The 17,027-nt window shown below is 44.8% G+C and overlaps 1 long non-coding RNA gene across 1 annotated transcript; it reads left to right on the forward strand.

The window, feature by feature from the left end:
• The first annotated feature begins 1,411 nt into the window (after positions 1-1,411).
• LOC125963045 (uncharacterized) lies at positions 1,412-11,372 on the forward strand. Its single transcript, XR_007474799.1, has 2 exons — positions 1,412-1,520; positions 10,929-11,372. It is a non-coding gene; the product is annotated as an uncharacterized LOC125963045 (long non-coding RNA).
• The last annotated feature ends 5,655 nt before the right edge of the window (positions 11,373-17,027 follow it).

Below are 17,027 nucleotides of genomic sequence, written 5' to 3' on the forward strand. Positions count from 1 at the left end.
TTCCCTGGCGGTCCAGTGGTTAGGACTCCGTGCTTTCACTGACGAGGGCGCAGGTTCAATCCCTGGTCGGGGAACTAAGATCCCACAAGCCGCGTGGTGCAGCCAAAGGAAAAAAAAAAACAACTAAAATCACAGGCAACTCTCTCCTGCTTCACAGTGAGCCTTGGAGCAGAGCAGCCTTCAGCACGCTAAGAGAGGATCTCTCAAATGAGGGTTTATATCTATAAGCAGATATATTTATAGTAGCAAACTCCTATGCAGCTTCTGCCTATAATAGGATTCACGCACATATATACATCAGCCTGTGAGCCAGGAGACAGACCACACTCACACCTGAGCCCATGCCCACCGAATGGCTCAGAACACAAGGAGACACCACATGACCAGGCCAACTCCTATCCTTATCCCATGGCTCAGCAAACAGGAGGGAGCCATAGTCCACATGGTCTGCATCAGGGCCAACACAGGCACCACCAGAAGACAGTCTCTCACTAAGACTCGGCCTGTGCCTTCTATATGTATATGCCAAGCGTGCCATGGGAAAGCCAGGCCTGAGGCCCAAACACTCACCCTTGCTGTAACATGACAAACAACATGGTGGCCACTGCTGAGAACAGAGCCCATGCACGTCCACTGCGCAGCACATGCAAACCAAGCTGCTATTCTACAGAAGAACCATTCACAGGCCAAGAATCAGAACAGAATGTGATACCCCCAGGCAGACAGAATCATCATATCATGATTGATCATGCAACAAGGAATCCGCACGCATATCAGGGTTTCTGTAGTGTCCACTATTCAGCAGCAAAGGTTGCTTTTCCAGTCCTCACCTATTGTACCTGGTTGGGGGATTGGGCACTGCGTCCCAGCTTCCTCCGTGAAACTCTCTCTTCCCTCAGGTCCCTGGATTCTGCTCCTGCCTCTCCCCACTTCTCTGCACACCCCTTGTGCCATCCCATGCCCCCATGGATGCTGTCCTCTGGGCCCCTGAGGACCTCCCCCCTTCTTTGCACAACCCTCAGGTGTCCCTCCGCAAGAAGCTCTGGCAGATCCAGCCCGCAGCCCCTGGACTCGCCTCTCCAGCACAGTGTGACCAGCATTCAGGGCGAACATCTCTCCCCCTCTAGATCTTAGGTCCTCGCAGGCAGGAGCACCCTGTTTCTCACCTCTGGGTCCTCACCACAGGGCTTGGCGCCTGGCTCTGAGCCAGGGCTTGATAAAACCGGGCAGCTCTGGAGCTGGAGGCCTGTGTGTTTGGAAGCACGGGCAGTAGCGGGGGCCCTGCGCAGGATCCCTGGGCTCCCCGGAGCGGAGCCGGGGAGGGGAGGCGCCGCCAGCGAGTGGCAGCAAGGGCCGCCTCTAATAACCCCGGTAAGGGCTCAGTAATGTTTGCTGAATCAGCTGACAGGCGTCGGTGCAGACTTAGCCGTCATGAGAGGCCTGAAGGGCCCTTGAATTTCCGCTGTTAGTAGAGACAATTTGGCAGGCAGAAGAGCCAAGGCTGCATCAGCGGCTTGGAGGTAGGAGCGCCCAACTGCAGTGGAATGAGCAGGAGTGGCCCTACAGTCTCAGGTCAAGTGCAGGGCTCCAGTGACTGCTGGCCACTGAGGGGAGCCGGGCCCCTCCCTGCAGGCAGAGCCCGGGCCCTCTCCACAGGAGCGGGCGGTCCACATTCCATCACGGGGGTGAGGGGCGGCCTCCCAGCCTTTCCCGCCACTGGGGGTTTCCCCAGAAGCCAGACTTTCCATTTTCAAAGCGGGACAGAGCCCTGGGCAAACCGGGACAGGTGGTCACCCTCGGTGGCATTGGAAGGAGTGTCAGTCTCAAGCAGGGCTCCCTTCCCTTCTGCTGTTGGGAGTAGAGGACATTAAGGGGGCCTTGGTCAGAGTCGCAGCCCCACCAGGACGTGCCCAGTGGGACTGTGCATCTGCATCTGGCCTGCAGGGGCGGTGGTGAGGGCTGCCTGGAGGTGGCACGGGTTGGGCCCTCTTCTGGTGGGCTTATCCTAGAGGAGTTGGGTCTCAGCGCTGGTTTGGGGTCCCTGTGCTTGGTATACGTATTCAAAGGGGCCTGGAACTGAGTTGGGTCTGATCTCTGTTTTGGGGACCTTGTGTCCAGCAAGTGAACACATAAAGTCCTGGGAGTAAGCTGAGACCATTCTGCATGGTCTTGAGCTGGGGTCTGTGTATCTGGGTATGGCCCGAGTCTGTCTTGGATAATTCCTAATCTTGCACTATGGACTGGGTTAGGCAAGGGTGTGCTGAGTGGGGAGGTGTCTATATCTTGGTCTCAGCAAGGCCAGCCCCCTCAGGGGTATCTGATCATGTATCTGAGAGGCAGCTGTCTCACAGTATGTCTAGATGACAGTTGGCCATAAACCCTGGTCTGGGCACAAACCAGTTTGGGAAGTGCTGCCTGTGGGTATGTAAGCGGGTCCTGTCCTTGACAGTGATGTTGTGCCATATGTCATCCTGACTGATGATGTTTCCTGGAGTATGTGCTAGAGATAATGGTATGGACTATGGCTGTCCCCTGGCACACTGGGAAGTGGTAGTTTTCAAACTGGCCCTTTTTTAGACAGTGTCCTCCTTAGTGTGTGTCTGGTCCCTATGTAACTAATGGCTGACTCATGCTGTTATTTATGATAGAATTCTTGTGGACTGTGCACCCTGAACTCTGGGCAGGTTTTAAGTGTCCTAGTCAGAGATTTTCCATATTTCCTCAGTAAGGATGGAGAATTTTCTCAAGTAGCAATGGTGTGGCTGAAGTGAGACTGCTTTAAGCTTCTTGGTAGGGAGCAAGTCCTGAGTCTTGGGGTAATTAAACTGGAGGGTCACAGGCAGACTCTACTTTGGAAGGTGGAGATGTGGTCCCAACTTGTGTTAAGGAAACATACTTTTTCCTTTTTTGAAGGGAGGCACAGTACAGGTTTCGCAAGGGTCCAACCAGGGCATAGGAATGTGTGCCACTCTTCCCAAATAGCCTAGGGCATCCATCATTTTGAGAGATAAGTGGAGCATCCAAGCATTTAAAACATGCTACAGACATGGAAGAAACCTAAATGTCTATCAACAGAGGAATGGATAAAGAAGATGTGGTATATATATATATATATATATATATATATATATATATATATACAATGTAATACTACTCAGCCATAAAAAAGAATGAAATTTTGCCATCTGCAGCAACATGGATGTACTTGGAGGGCTTTATGCTAAGTGAAATAAGTCAGACAGAGAAAGAAAAATACTGTATGATCTCACTTGTATGTGGAATCTAAAAAATACAACAAGCTAGTAAACATAACAAAAAGGAAACAGACTCACAGATATAGAGAACAAACTAGTGGTTGCCAAGGGGGAAGAGGGGTGGGGGAAGGATGGATTGGGAGTTTGGGATTAGCAGATACGAACTAGTATATATAGGATGGATAAACAACAAGCTCTTACTGTATAGCACAGGGAACTATAGTCAGTATCCTGTAATAAACAATAATGGAAAAGAATACTAAAAAATAAAATAAAATATGCTACAGAAAGAGTTGACATACTACAGCTCATGAACCTACTGCATGTTTTTGTTTTGTTTTGCTTTGTTTTTCCACTGCCTGTTTTATGAGTAAAGTTTTATTGGAACACAGCCACACCCATTTGTTTATATATTGTCCATGGCTGCTTTCTCACTACAACACCAGAGTTGAGTAATTGGGACAGAGAGCAGATGGCCCATGAAGGCTCAAATGTTTACTATCTGGCCTTTTACAGAAAGAGTGTGCCAATCCTTGTGCTAGAGGATTGTTCCCATTAGTTCAGCTTGTCTGGGAGAATAATAGCATAAAAATAGCATAAAATTCAGTCTGTGGCCATACTCCTCTCAACAACCTCTTGACATGGGTTGACATTCTCATCACGTTTTACGGGTGAGGAAACAAATACAGAGGGGTAAAGTGACACAGCCAGGAAGTGCCCAAACCAAGATTTGAACCCCGGCAGGCTGGCTTTATCAGACTGGCCCCTAACTACTACACGGAACTACCTCCTTTGTAGAGCAGAGCTAGGTACAAAAACTTCATCAGGTCTACAAACTACTAGTGTCACCATGATTCCAGAGCCCCCATGAAGCCTCTGCCTGTAAGGCCAACTGGCCCGAGGCAGGGGAACGCAATCAGACTCACAGGTTGAAACTGACCTGGAGACTTTCCCGACCACCCAGTTCCAGAAACTGACCTGGGGACTTTCCACCCGGCCCAGCCTTCCCGCCTTTCGAGGGGCGGGACTAACGGTCCCCCACGATACCAGAAAAGACCACCAAATAAGGAATACCCTGCGCCCTCCCGGATTCACCACACCCCTTTCCCTTCTTCCCCTATAAATTCTGCCCAAACCCTCGCCCGGGCACGACTTCTCTGGCCCCCTTCTCTCGGACCAGTGAACCTCGCCCGGGAGCGTTCCCAAGTAAAGCTTGTTTAAGCTCTCCTCCGTTTTTGGTGCCGTTCCTTACACTGCCTGTGGCTGCACTGAAGTAACATACTCTCCGAGTACCACTGGGACCCTAGGAGACAGATAACTGCACTGTTCTTTCCATCCTGTCTGCTTTCCTTGGTCATGTCTGGGGTGCAGCCACCCCCATTCTCCTACTCAACTGTAATCTCCACATAGAGAAAAGTACAAAGAATTTCATAATTAGCACCCCACCATTCACTATGAAATTCTAGCATTTTCTTATACATGCTTCAGAATTTCAGTTATTAAGAAATAAAATATAGCCCCAGTTGGAGCTCCCTCTGCACTTCTGGATCTCTTTGCCTTCCCGCTCCAAAAGTAGCCACGACATGGAAATTGGAGTTTATTTTTCCCAGGCATGCCAGAACTCTTTACTAGCCTGCCTTTTTAAAAAATTTCATCATCCAACATGGACAAGAAATACCAGTTCTTCAAGTTCATATAGTCTCCCTAGTCACTCCTCATCTCACCTCTAATGAGGTATCTTTGAACTCCTTTGTTTGGAGTCCTAATCTACTAATCCACTCAGAGGTGTGGCTGCCAGGCAAGAGAGGGGGATGGAGGTAAACAGAACTGGAGTGATGACTGAGTTATTAGGCTGACACAAATAAGTGCTTCCCATCTCAGCTGTCACATCCAGTCACCACTCACAGGGCTGAAGCAAATATATCAGGGGCACTTGCTCTGAGGGCCTTTGTTCAAATAGTGTTCCAGAATGAACTGGGCAAGTTTACCCAGAGCAGAGGAAAACATCTTGGTCAAAGGGATGAGGGAGGAAGGGAAGCCAGAAATCACAAGTACGAAGCACTGACAGGGACTTCCCTGGTGGTGCAGTGGTTAAGAATCCGCCTGCCAATGCAGGGGGCACAAGTTCGATCCCTGGTCCAGGAAGATCCCACATGCCACGGAGCAACTAAGTCCGTGTGCCACAGCTACTGAGCCTGTGCTCGAGATCCTGTGCTCTGCAACAAGAGAAGCCACTGCAGTGAGAGGCCCAGGCACTGCAACGAAGAGTAGCCCCCGTTTGCCTCAACTAGAGAAAGCCCGCGTGCAGCAACGAAGACCCAACACAGCCAAAAATAAATAATTATTTTTTTAAAAAAAAGGAAGCAGTGACAAGCCTCAGCTTCCAAAGATGATCTTCAGTTTTACATAAGAAAAGGGGGTTATGAGATGGTAAGGTCAGAAACCCGTCAGAAAATAAAATGTAATGTAGATTGAGGCAAACAGTTCAAGGCCTGGGCTGTGATGAGAAAAGAGTAATAGGGACCTGTGCTGCATTCCCTTTAATGATTTGCTCCTCTAGATGAGCTCTCCGCTCTGCTCTGCACCGACCCATATATGTACGTCGGTAAGCTCCATTACCTCTAGCTTCCAGTTGGGCTTGGCCAATGGGAAGGACTGGCAAGAAATGGCAAGGATGGAGAAGAATGAAGTTGGGATATTATTTCTATGACTTTTTCCCTGAGAGGTTTCTGGAGGCGGGCTGGCTGTTTCCCTCACCTGAAAGTTGTAGCTTTTCCTGTCAGGTAACCCTAGCCACCTAGCTCTTGCTCTCCCCGCACCCAAGTTCAAGAAACCACTCCTTCCCTTTGCTGCTTCAGGTTTAAGAGTGTTAACAGCCTTACTAGCCTTGGGTTCTGGAATATCATTTGTGGATTCTCTATACCCTACCTAAATTTAGTAAATAGTTGCTTTATTAAATGATTCTTTCAAAAAATTTAAGTGTGCCATCTATTCCCACTGACACAGGCTCATTCATATACTACTGAGAAAATTCCTCAATAATTAATTCCATTACTTCTATTAATTGATAAGTTAACAGCACTAATTTTCAATTCAAGAAAGAGATATATAGACTCTCTAACTGATAATTTTGTGAAACCACTAAATGTATACACTCAAACTTCTAAAGAAATAATTTCCAGGAACATTGAGCCTTATGCCCAGGAATGTATTATATATTTTTTGAAATGTTGAGTTTTACAAGGGTAATCTCTGATGTGCTTACTTGCCTAATGTCTGTCTTCCCTACCGGATTGTAAAGTCCATGACACCAGGACACTCTTTTGTTCACTGCTATATCCTCAGTGACCAGGACAATACCCCTCAAATAGTAGATACTCAACAAATTTTTTTTTATTTAATGAATGGTTGAGTTATGGTTCCTTGACAGTCAAAAGCAGTACTAAAAACAATTAACCATCATGGAATACTGATGAGTCATTCTTTTAATTAGAGGCAGATGTAATGGAGCAGGCATTGGACAGTTACCTCTGTGAATGATGTGGCCTCTTCGGGGCTTACAATCATACCTTTTTGTGAAGATGGTATGGGAATGTTCACATATTTTTCAGGGTGTCTGATCAATTATAGAAATAACAGGAAATGGTAAATTTCAACACAGCCTGCACAACATTGTTTGGGCTTTACTTTAGGAAAGGCTTAAGTATTCAGAACTGAGGAATCCATATGTATCCTTTGCAGAAGTATGCCTGTAATATCAAGCCAACCCCTGAAGGCAAGAGGCGATAACATCAAGAAACCTATAAATGCTTTTGATATGAGCACCAGAAGAGATTTCTTAACTTGCTTGAACCTCTATGGAACACATCACCCAGGAGATAACCCTCATCAGTACACCATTTGCGGGGCATTCATTTGCTAACGCTTATGGTCAATCAACAAACATGCATAGCATACCTACTATTTGTCCTCCCTGGCAATGATGAATCATAGTTCATATCTGTGATTGCTCACAGACTAGTGGAGCCACAATCACAATATAATACTGTAAGTACTCTGATAAAGGTATTATTGTTTTTTTTTAACTTTTTATTTGGAGATAATTTCAAACTTACAGCAAGAGTGCTAGAATAAGAATAGTGTAAAGAACACTTATAAACCCTTTTGTTGATTCGAAACCTCAGGAGTTCCCCAGATGAAATCTGAAACCGGCCCCCTGTACTCAGAGGGCAAGGAGAGACCAAAGAAGAGGCAGACCACCCCAGACTGGTTGGTGGAAGTTTAATAAGCAAGGGAACTTACATAGGAGGCTTGTCTTGGGTGGTCGCAAGACAAGTCCATCTCCGCACCCGCTTGCCAGCATCTTCAAAGTTTACATAGAGGCCTAAATTGGGTTCAGTCACTTATTCAGTCCAGGTAGTCTCAACACCTAGCTCTCTCAGGGCTCTGGCCTTGAATCACCTCTGGCTATGGGAGTGGTGGGCGGAATGTACATTCCAAGCAAGGACAGGGGAGGGGTGAGGAGCCTCCCATTGCTGGGTCCAGCCCTAAGATCAACTGGCAGTCACATCCTCTTGATGACCTCCTCCAACACCTTTACCCCAGATTCACTTATTGTTAACTTTTAACCCCATGTGCTTTATCATGTGCATGTTCCACCTATCTATCTGTCTATCTATTTTTTCTCCTGAACTATTTGAGAGAATTATATATCATTGGCCTTCACCCCTAAATACTTCAGTGCATATTTCTGAAGAATATGGTAATATTCTCTTACTTTAACCATAATCCAGTTATGAACTTCAGAAATTTACATTGATACAATACTTGATTATTGTTATCATTATTTTTGGCTACTCCGTGCGGGTTGCGGGATTTTAGCTCCCTGACCAGCCAGGGATCGAACCTGTGCCCCCTGCCCTGGAAGCACGGAGTCCTAACCACTGGACCTCCAGGGAAGTCCCATGATAAAATACTTTAATCTATCATCCCATATTCCAATTTTAGCAGTTGACCTAATAATGTCTTTTACAGTATTCCCCCCCATCCCCACCCCACAAGTACAGGATCCTGTCTAGGGTCAGATATTGCCTTTAGTTGTCACATGGTGGAGGAGGTCATCAAGAAGATGTGACTGCCAGTTGACAGGCAAGCTGATCACGGGCTACCAGCATCAGGATTAAGGCATCTATGGTACAAAATTTAAGGAAACACTGAGTTCCACCTGGAGGAGTTTGACAAGTGAATAGGAATATACCTAGCAGAGAAGAGAGATGAGGTCATTTAGGACAAAGGAAACAGCGAGCACAAAGGCAAGGAAGCATGAAGAGCATGGTGAGAAGTGCAGTGTAATCACAGTATAGGGTATTTGTTAGAGATGGCCTGGAGATGAGGCTGATAAAGTAGGTTGAGACTAGGATACAAATTGCCTTAGCGCTAAGAGCCTGATCTGGACTTTACCCCATAGGCAGTAAAAAATGTTGAAGATTTTTTTCACACCCTGGATTGTTTAACTCACTCGGTCATCAAGTTGCATCAACTCTGCTTCTACACTGCTTCCCTTTAAGGGTTTTAATCACAGGAGTAACATGATTATAATTTTTTTTTAATGAGACAAACCTCGCAACATTGTATAAACTAGACTGGCAGGATGAGTGATAAGAAGGGTGGAACCTGAGTCAGGTGAGGAGGCTCGTCAAGCGAGAGAACTGAATTGAGAAAACAGTAACAGGAAGATAGAAGAGGAAGCGGAAAATGTTTATGAGATAGAATTAGCTAGGACTTGGGTACTGTGAAAGGATTTCAACATAAAATGGAACCGGAGGATAGGAAATGGAGAATCTCGCATGCGCCCTCAGAAGAACGAAATTTAACCAAGAGACTGATTTCCCATAAATGCCTGACTTACAGAAGACCGAGACTTATCTCCTGACCAATGAATATCTAGCCCCATCCTCAAGCCAGTGAACTTGCTGCTTGGTCTCTGTCTAGACCTCCCCCCCTTTGCACTCCTTGCTCATGAATGCAGCCCACCCCAAACCCTCAAGGGACTCACCTGTAGCTTGCTACAGTTTGCGTTTCTTGAATTGCGATTACTCTGTTATTCCCGAATAAACTCAATATCTGGTAATTCAATCTTGCCTCAGTTTACCTCTTTATTTAGGTTGGCCATACTGATTATATGTAGAATCTGGAGAAGCCCAGGATGACTTTTCAGTTTCTGGCTTGAAGGACTGGGTGAGCAGAGGTGCCATTCAAGAGGTAGGGAAAATGGTAGAAGTAAGTTTCAGAGGAAAAATAAGTTCAGTTTTAGACCTGTTGAGTTCGAGTTGGCAAAAAGATATCCAATTAGAAGTTTTCATGAAAAGGTTTTGAAATAACAGCACAGTGGAACTTGGGCAGCTTCCCTCTTCTGATTTCCTTTTGCCGTCACAATTAAGACAAAACCAGGAAATTTAGGTCAAATATTTGTTTCACCAAGTCATGTCTGGGAGTTCCCAAGAGGTATTTCTAACGTTCTCGTGAACCTATCCTTCAGCGCTATAGTTACTCTATGGCACCTGCCGTTCTCCTCATTTGCCTCAGCCCTCTCATTGATATCCACTGCTCAATTAAACACATAAAGAGTGTCTCACTTTTGTCATAGCTACCAGTGTCCACTGGCAAAGTAGAAAGTTAAAAATATGACTTGTACAAAATATAAAATAAGCCCCTATAAATATTTTATTTAACTCACTAATGAAACAGCAGTATGGTAAGTTGGTTCAAAGGAGAATTTGAAAGAAAGTGCATATAGGCACTCAAAGAAATAATTCTAAAATAAGACTACTAAGTTAGATTTAGATACAGTACTGGTTAATGTTCTATAGGGAAATACAACTGTTACCTTTGAGGCCATCTTTTCTACTTGACAGAAGCATTTGCATCTTTACAAACAGACCTCTGCAAGTTAACAGAGACTTCACAGAGACTTGGCTATAATCAATAGTAAATAGTAAGTCAAACAAAACACATTTCTGTAGAGAATTAAATAATCTTTAGGCAGGCCTCTTAGACAATGCTCCAATGTGACATGGAAAGAACATCCTTCTGCCTTATTTCCAAGTTTTGCATAATTTTTCACCACATAAGAACATCTGTGTCAAGAGTATAGGCTCTTTATATCGCTGAAATTGCAAATGATTGAAGTGTCAGGGGACTGCTCCCCTCCCATGCTATTACACCTCTGCTGGCAACCAGATCCATCAGCTTATGCCGTTAGCCTCTCTATAGGGCTCAAACATGTGTCTCTGAGGCTGGGCAGGGGAATCAGGACCTAAGCAAAACAAGGTACCATCTTCTTTATTTTCACGTCTCCCCAGGTGCCCATGCAAACCTCCTTTACACAGGTGCCCTGTGCAATTTGATACTGATGCAAAAAATATCTTTGTATTGCTTGCCCCTCCAGGTTATGAGACATGCTTAGACATGGTTGAATTCTGGGCATGGGAACAATTAACACAGGCCAGGAGACCCACAATAGTCATCTTCTTAAATGATTACTGTCATTCCAGGAGGTCATGAAGGATGCCATATAGCTGTCTTGGGAACAATGCAGGCAAAGGAAACACCCAGTAATCACCCTGCCCTACTAAGGACTAAAATGACATTTTTTTTTTTTTTTTTTTTTTGCAGTACGCGGGCCTCTCACTGTTGTGGCCTCTCCCGTTGCGGAGCACAGGCTCCGGACGCGCAGGCTTAGCGGCCATGGCTCACGGACCCAGCCGCTCCGCGGCATGTGGGATCTTCCTGGAACAGGGCACGAACCCACATCCCCTGCATCGGCAGGCGGACTCTCAACCACTGCGCCACCAGGGAAGCCCCTAAAATGACATCTTGATTCATCACTCTCTCTGATTCAGATATGATTGGTTATTGCCATGAAGACTGTGTTTGAGAGCACCAGAGCACCCCCCACCCTGGAGACAAGCCAGTGTGTCAGGGTAAGCAGGAGTAGATAGTGATTCTGTACCATCCTCTTTGTTTAGGGCCTGGTAGTCCTAGTAAAGCCTGGCCTTCTTACCTCACTTTTTCACAAAAATCCCTTGTAAGAAAGAATAAATGTCTTTTGCACCCCTACTTCAGATGTGTATTTGCCTATTTTTCTAGGACCCAAACCCATGGCTCTGACAAGTACTGTCACTTGATGGGGAGGAGAACCCCAGGCTCAATGTAAATGGCACTGTCCTGGCCCCAGTTCAAGGCAGCACCTTGCCCTGCAAGGAATTTCTTATCCTGGCAAAAGAACAGATGGCACACTCAAAGAATTTATCTGAGGTGAATTGAATGAAAATGTGGGCAAGAATAAGGGAAGCAATAAGGGATGCTAATGTGTTCATGGAGAAGCAACAGAGGGAAGTCATTATCACCCCTCGACCAGAAGAGGCAAGGAGAGGGAAGTAATACTAGAACCTGGTGAGAAATGGAGTGGGGCAAGAGGGCTGCCTAGTAGCAGTTGTGGCCAGTGAGGAATGCTTCCCTTCCAGCGCTGGGCAGGAAGGGGACAGAGAGAAGGGGGCCAATCCAAAGCTGAACCCAAGGAGCTGTGCGAACAAAGAAGAGAAAGGGAAATCTCTCCCAGTAGCCTCAGGAGCAGCGGATTAAATCTCCACAGTCAACTTGATGTACCCTGCATCTGTGGAATACCTGAATAGACAACAAATCATCCCAAAATTGAGGTGGCAGACTTTGGGAGCAACTATAGACTTGGGGTTAGCTTTTTGGGAGCAACTATAGACTTGGGGTTTGCTTTCTGCATCTAATTTGTTTCTAGTTTTATGTTTATCTTAGTTTAGTATTTAGACCTTATTATCATTGGTAGCTTTGTTAACTGATTTGGTTGCTCTCTTCTTTATTTTTTATATATATATATATTTTTTCCTTTTTCTCTTTTTGTGAGTGTGTATGTGCATGCTTCTTTGTGTGATTTTGTCTGTAGAGCTTTGCTTTTGCCATTTGTCCTAGGGTTCTGACTGCCTTTTTTTTTAGTATACTTTTTAGCGCTTATTATCATTGGTGCATTTGTTTCTTGGTTTGGTTGCTCTCCTCTTTCTTTCTCTCTTCCTTTTTTTTATTACTTTTTTGAATTTTTAATAATATTTTTCTATTTTAATAACTTTATTTTATTTTTCTTTCCTTCTTTCCTTTTTTTCCTCCCTTTTCTTCTGAGCCATGTGGCTGACAGGGTTTTGGTGCTCCGGCCAGGTGTCAGGCCTGAGCCTCTGAGGTGCGAGAGACAACTTCAGGACATTAGTCCACCAGAGACCTCCTGGCCCCACGTAATATCAAATGGCGTAAGCTCTCCCAGAGATCTTCATCTCAATGCTAAGACCCAACTCACTCAACGACCAGAAAGCTACAGTGCTGGACACCCTATGCCAAACAACTAGCAAGACAGGAACACAAACTCACCCATTAGCAGAGAGGCTGCCTAAAATCATAATAAGTTCACAGACACCCCAAAACACACGACCGGACGTGGTCCTGCCCACCAGAAAGACAAGATCAAGCCTCATCCACCAGAACACAGGCACTAGTCCCCTCTACCAGGAAGCCTACACAACTCACTGAACCCATGTTCCACAACTACTGAAGCCCGCACGCCTAGAGCCTGTGCTCCACAGCAAAGAGAAGCCACTACAATGAGAAGCCTGTGCACTACAAGGAAGAGTAGCCCCCGCTCGCCACAAGTAGAGAAAGCCCACGTGCAGCAATGAAGACGCAACACAGCCAAAAATAAGTAAGTAAATAAATAAATTTATTTAAAAAAATTCCTAGGGAAGTGTCTTGTATCAATCCTGCTTGCTCTGTTTTTCATCTTTTTAATTTTAATAGTATAGTTTTAATCCATTTTCTATGAATACATTCACTTCATATTTTAAAGAGTTACTGTGTTCTCATTTAGAATTAAATTTCTAGCAATTATTTACTTGGGTTCTAGGTACTATATTTGATGGAGAGAAAACAGATATATAACTTTTTTTCTATCTCCTTCCCTTCTTTTTTGTAGTTTTTCTGTTTCCTACAAAACACTGTCCCTCTTTTTGCTTCATCCCACTATGAAACACTCCAACAATATGCCTTCTGCTACCCTAAATTGCCCCATTCACATTTCCTTTTGCCAGTCCCCTGCCCTGTCCCAATTTCTCTACTCCTTCTTCCTACCTACTAAGTGTTATTAAAGAAACTCTCTAAATCATACTCTCTGGATTCTGTACAAAGTCAGGCTCTCAAGACACCCTAAGGGGTCATAATGAATGGGCTTTGAAATTCAACCCAGGAAAGGTATAACCTTTGGGTCTAAGGCGGCCCCCTGCCTAGCAAATGGTTTGCCAGGATCCGTGCTTCACTTAAAACTCACTGCTTAAGGTTATACAATGTGATGAATCCTCAGTTTATTCCTTGAGCTTTAGTAGCTTGCTGGTCTCTCCTTATTTGGATCCCAGCTCCTATCTGTTCACTAATCCATTGCTGAGTGCTGAACTTTGCCCAACACTCATCAATTGCTTTGACTACTGCCATTCCCAGCCAGGACTTTGACTTCTCAACAGGGAGCTTTTTAAAACTCCAGTTTATTGAGCTACACACTCTGCTAGATGCCTCACATCCACTATCTTGTTTAATGCTCACAACAACCGAATGAGGTATGAATTACCCCCCTCACCTTCAGCCAACAACCATGCCTTCCATTGTACAGAAAAGAATGAGGACTTCAACATAACCTTCCTCAATTTCCTTCTTCTTCACCTCAGAGTCTCTCTGGATCTTCAACTGCTCCTGTTCCTTTACTTTCATGATGAAAACATGCCAAATGGGCAGAGACAGAAACAGAGGGGCATTTGAGAGATAGACATGGTCGATCCATGGTCTCAAGGGGCACAGACCTTAATGGAGTCCATGAGGATCAACAAGAGATGTCTAAAAGGAAGGACCAAGAGCCTGCCAAGAAAGTTTAGAAAGCTGTCATCTAAGTAGATGCTGAAAACAGAAGACAAGGAAGGAGCCCAATAAGGTTTGGGGGGTTAAGAGCATAGCATTTCTTGTGGGGCACCTACTGATTTCTGAAAATACCCTTCTTATTCACTTGGGGTCAGCCAATGTGTAGAGCTTTCACTCTTCAGCCTTTTCAAGGCAATACGCACTTTCCTATCACTGCCTTTTCTACTTGCCAACTTAATCACTCAGATGGTTTTGCTTTTATCTCTGCAACCACCACTTCTACCTTGATAGATCCAGACCCCTCCCTGATAAGTTTCACAATAATGACTCCAAATGTCCCAGTTCCCCACCATAGCCAAGGGCCTCAGCCTGCTTTAGCTTTGAGGAAAGTTAATACCACCCTTCTTTACATCCTATCATATTTTGCCACCATCCAAGATGAAGCCCCTTGATCATCTCTTCCTTTCATTTCCACCCTGTTCTGTGCTTCCTCACCTACACAAATTCCCACTTTACCTCTCCCTCCCAGACCTTTCCACTTGGCCCTAGGGAATTCCCATTCAAAGATAGACTGGGGCTTCCCTGGTGGTCCAGGGGGTAAGACTCTGCACTCCCAATGCAGGGGGCCCGGGTTCGATCCCCGGTTGGGGAACTAGATCCTGCACGCATGCTGCAACTAAGAGTCCACATGCCACAACTAAAAGATCCCACATGCCTCAACTAAGACCCAGCACGGCCTAAATAAATAAATAAATATTAAAAAAAAAAAAAGATAGACTCTCTTCCATGGAAACTCTCTCACTTTCTGACCTTAAATGAAACATGGTTCTCTCCTCAAGATACCACTCCCCCTGCATCTCCCTCCAGAGAAGGCTGCTCGTTCATTCTCCACATATTACAGTTGGCATTCTCCTCCTACGTCATCACTACTTCTAAGCCATAACTCTTTCAATATTGCTTCCTTGAAGTTATTCCATCTATTTTCTCTTCTTCATTGTGATTGTCTAATAGCCTCCTGGCCAATCTCTCTCTCTTTCTCTCTCTCTCATTGGTTGAATATGTTGTCACTTGACTCACAGTCTTCCTCTCTAATACATTGGCCACTATCCTGGGCAACTTCAGTGTTCTTATCAGCAAGCATCCATCCTGGGCACCTAATGTTTCGCGGGGATTCTAAGAATGCAGCATTTGAACAGCCTCAGCTGACTAAACCTTGTGGTTTCTTAGTGGTTTCTCAACTTGAAATGTCTACATTTGGACAGAGACCCAGTCTCGTGGTGTCCAGGACAGAGGGTGTAGGATGATTGTAGTTGAGTAGAGTTTCAATAGATTTGAATATTTCTCGCAGCAGACTTGGTCTCCAAGTATCTGAGGTGGTGAGATTTCTGGGGAAAGGTATTTAAGCAAGAGTTGTAGCAGACTGAGACTAGGCTTATCTGGTGGGTGGCACAATATTCAAATCAACTCTATTACAAAGAGACTGCCCTCTGAATTAATGTTTCATGATGTTGATAAGTAAAAAATATTATTTCAATAAATATTTCCTGAGAATCTACTATGAGCCAGGTACTGTCCCAGGAGCTAAGAAAAGAAAAATGGAAAAAAACCCCTGACCCCATTGCTTAAATCAGTTCATAAATGCTTAGATAAATCATTCATGTGTCAAGCTGAAATCATGATACTCACTTCACAGGGTTGTTGTGAGTTTTAAATGAGATAATTCATATAAAGCAAATAGCTCAATAAATGGTAAGTAAATAGTAAAGGCGTGGGGCTATTATGAACTCTTCGGCACCTCCCACGTGTGACCACCAGGTGTCAGCCTCCCCTAGCTAAACCCTACCAGGCCAAAGGTGACCAGTCGTCTAACCTCTCCAACAGAAGAGGAAGGAGCAAAGGACTTCGCAACTATTTACTCCTCACCTATTCCTGATCAGAGCTACTTAGGTGCAGAAATTTCTTAGCACCGATTTCAGGTGAGAACTTGTGTGCCTACAGGGTAAGCCCAGTTGGAAGTGTTTTGCAGTCTCCCTAGGCACCACAATGTGGAAATGACCAAGATCTGGTCAAGGAGAAACAGAAAAAGGACATTAAAGGCAAAGAGGGGCAGGTGGGAATGTAAACTGGTACAGCCACTATGGAGAACAGTATGGAGGTTCCTTAAAAAACTACAAATAGAACTACCATAGGACCCAGCAATCCCACTACTGGGCATATACCCTGAGAAAACCATAATTCAAAAAGACACATGCAAAAAAAAAAAAAAAAAAAAAAAGACACATGCACCCCAATGTTCATTGCAGCACTATTTACAATAGCCAGGTCATGGAAGCAACCTAAGTGTCCATTAACAGATGAATGGATAAAGAAGATGTGGTACCTATATACAATGGAATATTACTCAGCCATAAAAAGGAACGAAATTGGGTCATTTGTAGAGACGTGTATGGACCTAGAGACTGTCATACAGAGTGAAGTAAGTCAGAAAGAGAAAAACAAATATCATATATTAAGGCATATATGTGGAACCTAGAAAAATGGTACAGATAAACCGGTTTGCAGGGCAGAAATTGAGACACAGATGTAGAGAACAAACGTATGGACACCAAGGGGGGAAAGTGGCAAGGGGAGTGGTGGTAGTGGTGGGATGGATTGGGAGATTGTGATTGACATGTATACAGTGATGTGTATAAAATGGATAATAAGAACCTGCTGTATAAAAAATAAATTTAATTTAATTTAAAAAAAAAGCAAAGAGGGGCAAAGCAAAGCCAATTCTGGAAAAGGCTAGGGAGA

This window comes from Orcinus orca, chromosome X, assembly GCF_937001465.1.
Source record: "Orcinus orca chromosome X, mOrcOrc1.1, whole genome shotgun sequence".
NCBI lineage: Eukaryota > Metazoa > Chordata > Mammalia > Artiodactyla > Delphinidae > Orcinus > Orcinus orca.